This window comes from Cebus imitator, unplaced genomic scaffold (assembly GCF_001604975.1).
Source record: "Cebus imitator isolate Cc_AM_T3 unplaced genomic scaffold, Cebus_imitator-1.0 Scaffold529, whole genome shotgun sequence".
NCBI lineage: Eukaryota > Metazoa > Chordata > Mammalia > Primates > Cebidae > Cebus > Cebus imitator.
This window is the reverse complement of record NW_016107844.1, coordinates 1,261,092-1,265,430: the sequence shown is the minus strand read 5'-3', so window position 1 is coordinate 1,265,430 and position 4,339 is coordinate 1,261,092. Positions and strand designations below refer to the sequence as shown.

Below are 4,339 nucleotides of genomic sequence, written 5' to 3'. Positions count from 1 at the left end.
CACATGTATACATAGGTATATAAAATACATCTCACATGTATATTCTTTTTTCTGAATCATTTGAAAGTTTTATATGCATCTTCGAAAAATAAGGACATTCTCCTACGTAACCATATTTATAACACTGATAGTAATTTCATGTTGAAATGTTCCCATTTATACCTGTTATGTTCTTTATAACTAGTTTCACTAGTTTTACTCCTTCGATTCAGTATTCCACCAGGGTTCATGCAGTGGGTTGCTTTTTCATTACCTTTAGCCAACTGTACATTCCTGATTCTTTTAATTCATAATATCTCATTGGAATGATTTAAAAATTATGAAAAATTTGGATTATGATGGCACCTAGGAGAAGTCTCAGTCATACCTGAGGCATTGATTTGAATAAGGGTCAAATCATGCAAGATATTTTTTGTCATGTTTAGGATTTTGGGGGATCATCATAGAAAACATAGTGGGAAGCTCTTAGAGATGTGACATGTTCAGATTTGCATAGTACATATGACATTGACTTTCAGCCTGGGCAACATGGCAAGACTTTATCTCTACAAAAAATTAAAAAAAAAAAAATTAGCCAGGTGTGGCAGTGCGTTCCTGTAGTCCTAGCTACTCAGGAGGCTGATGCAAGAGAATCACTTTTGAGGCTGCAGTGAACTATGATCAACTCACTGCACTTGAACCTGGGCAACAGAGCAAGACTCCATCTCTAAATAAAAAACAAAATAAAATTGACTTTTCAGTCAAAATATTTTTATAGAAAATATAGAACAAAAATATATAGAACAAAATAGAACAAAAAGATACAACCTTTAGGAAAACTAAGTGTAAAAATACATTCAGAGACAATAAGGGGAAGTCAATCATGAGTGAGTGTCAGACATTATTAAGGAATTTTTATGTGTGATAATGGTAAAGAGGTTCTGTTAAAAAATCTTGTTGTTATTATGTGTGATAATGATAAAGAGTTTCTGTTAAAAACCTTATCTGTTAAAGATCAATAAAATATTATAGCATCTAGGATGTGCTTTAAAATACATCAGTTAAAAAGGGACAGGACTATACAATGCAGGAATGGCAAAGTTCTGATAATTGAAACGAGGCAATGAGTACAAGGGAGTGCATTATACGCTTCTCTATTTTTGTATTTGATTCATTTCATAAGAGGTTAAAAATATAACCTCTGACATCTCATTTTTTTTTTTTTTGATACACAAAAAATGAACTGGAAGGTTAACTTGTATGTGAAAGTTGTCTGGTATCCAAAACTTCTGTTTTGGATATAAAAGAATAGCAGAAGTATTCTTTTTATAATAGTGTCAAGATGTATGTAATAAAGGAACTTATTTCTAAATATTTGGTTAGGAAAATAATTCATAGCATATTTCTGAGTCTCTTGGAACACATTTTAAGGTTTTAAGAAATAATTTTTCCAGGTGAAGTGTGCAAGAAAATTAAAAAATCATGCTCTTACAATATTTATGTAAAAACTCTTTTAGGTATGGCAGAAAGCTAACTATGGCAATAGAAAACTGTATAAATTACAAAACTGATTCAAACCACCACTCACAATTGTACAACTATTGTACAGATTTCTTGCTCATCAATCAGCTATTGTGTAAGTAGTATGTAATCTTTCCTATGACTACAGCACTAATGCATTACTAATACTGCTTTCCTATGATTCCAACGGATATAAACAATGGCATCTCTTTTGGTTTGAACCCAGCAGCTGTATCCTGGTGACAGGTGCTAGTGGCAATCACTGAAGTAAAAGTAAGACACTGTTATGAAGGTAGAGTTTGATTCTAAGAAAGATAATGGATGACTTTGTGTCAAGACCTTTGCCTTCTGTATTAGGAATGTTTTCATTTGGTTTATTTTAATGTTTATTTCATCATTTGAGAAGTCTTAATAGGTGATGCACATCAGAATCACCTGAGGAGCTTTTTCCAAAATGCCTTTGTTTGGATTTGCCCCAGACCTACTGAATGAGAACTTCTGGAGGCAAATAGAACTCAGGGATAGATACTTTCAAAATGCTGTCTAGGTGATTCTGATGTGACTCTTTAAGGACCACTGTTCTAAAGGTCTCAGAATTCTCAGAATGAATGACTTATGATTCATTATATATAAACATATAATAATAAAGCACAATGATTTTTAGTCTTTTCCCTCTCTTTAACCTAATGGTTAAAAAGGCAAGGCGTAGTTTTCCATTGGCTCTCTATAACCCTATTCCTTATTCTATTACTACAGAACAAGTAAATCATTCACAATTGCAATAGGGCTGGGTGGGGTGGCTCATGACTGTAATCCCAGCACTTTAGGAGTCTGAGGCAGGCGGATCACTTGAGGTCAGGAGTTGGAGACCAGCTTGGCCAACATGGTGAAACCCTGTCACTACTAAAAATACAAAAAATTAGGTGGGTGTGGTGGCGCATGCCTGTAATCCCAGCTACTCAGGAGGCTGAGGCAGGACAATCGCTTGAACCTGGGAGGTGGAGGTTGCAGTGAGCTGAGATGGTGCCACTGCACTCCACCCTGGAGGACAGAGCAAGACTTGGTCGCAAAAACAAAGAATTGCAATGGGATAGTCGTTAAAATGTTTCTAGCAGGCAAGTGATATGATAACATTTGTATTCCAGTAACAAATTATTAGTAACAAAAATGGTCCTTTTAGCCTGTAATCCTAGCACTTTGGGAGGTTGAGGTGTGCTAATCACTTGAGTCCATGAGTTCAAGAGCAGCTTGGGCAACATGGCAAAACCCCATCTCAACACAAAATACAAAAATTAGCTGGGTGTGGTGGCATGCACCTGTAGTCCCAGCTACTCAGGAAACTGAGGCAGAAGGATTGCTTGGGCCTAGAAGGCAGAGGTTGCAGTGAGCACAGATTGAACAACTGCACTCCAGCCTGGGTGATAGAGTGAGACTATGTCTCAAAAAAATACCAAATGAAATTATTGTGTCACACCCTAAACTGATCTCAGTAACAAACTCACTATGGACAGCCTCATCATAGTTTGTTTTGAGATAATCTGTCCAACTCACTGCTACCTACTGTTACGTTGTATTATCAATAGTTCCCTGTGATACTAATTTCATCATTTTTACTTTTATACACAAAAATTCTCAGTATCTTTACAGTTCCTTTAAACTTTGCTAAGTCCTTCTAATTTACTCCCTCCGGTGTGTCTTGTATTTTCTAATAAAATTGTCTTTCATGTCACCTAAACATTGCCATAGTGACCACTTCAAATATTTAGATGTATTATAACTTCAGTTGACAAGCCCCTGCTTTTTTTCTTGTCTTTAAAAAAAATTGTGAAGCTTTACTTTTTCTTGTAAAAGTTTTAAAAACAATTTGTTAGGTGGAAAAATAATAAAATACAAACATTTAAAATAAGTTCTAAGCAGTATTAACAGTGATTTGGGATGTAAATATGCTAACACATTTTTCTGTCATGAATGGGTTCAGGTTTTATTTAGTCTTCTGCATTTGGCTTTTTTTTCACTGACCAATATTCATCTTTCTTTGTTATCAGTGTATATATATCCGCCTTATTCTTTTAAATGGCTGCACATTGATTATTGAATGGCTGTACTGTAATTTGATTAATCAGTCCCTTGATGGGTTTTCATTTTTAGTTTACTTTTTTTCTATAAAATTCCCTCTATATTCCTGTTATATTTGCCTTGTTGTGTCTGTAGCGTAAATATCTAAAAGGGTCATAATAACTTGGTTCAAAGAGGATATACACTTAAAATTCTAGATGTTCCCAGACTTTTCTCCATTAAAAGAAGAAAATGAGGGAGGTCTAGTTCAACTAAATATACTATCTTTCTTTTCTGAGTGTGCATTATCATAAAGCAATAGTTATTTTTGTCATTATTTTAAAAATTATTTTAGAGCCAGGGTCTTGCATTGTCATCTAGGCTGGAGTGCAGTAGTGAGATCATGGCTCACTGTAGCCTCGAACCCTTGGGCTTAGTGATCCACTCACCTCAACTTCCTGAGTAACTAGGTCTATTGGCATGCACCACTGTGCTTCACTAATTTTTAAAAATTTTTTTGTAGAGATGGGTCTTGCTAAGTTGCCCAGGCTGGTCTCGACCTCCTGGCCTCAAGCACTAATCCTCCTGTCTGGGCCTTCCAAAGTGCTAGGATTACAGGCATGAGCAACAGTGCCTGGCTGTCTCTTTTTTTTTTTGAAGTAGAATTTTAAATCAAGTATGGTTAATTTTATCAAATGCTTTTTTTTTTTTTTTTTTTTAAAAATCTGAGACAGTCTCCATCACCTAGGCTACAGTGCAGTGGTACAGTCAGTCTTGACTCACT

At 35.3% G+C, this 4,339-nt stretch overlaps 1 protein-coding gene across 9 annotated transcripts in view; it reads left to right on the top strand.

Annotated features, from left to right (window-relative positions):
* The window catches only part of ACAP2 (ArfGAP with coiled-coil, ankyrin repeat and PH domains 2), a 166,071-nt gene that overhangs the window by 23,275 nt on the left and 138,457 nt on the right, over positions 1-4,339 (top strand). The gene's annotated exons all lie outside the window — the stretch shown is intronic.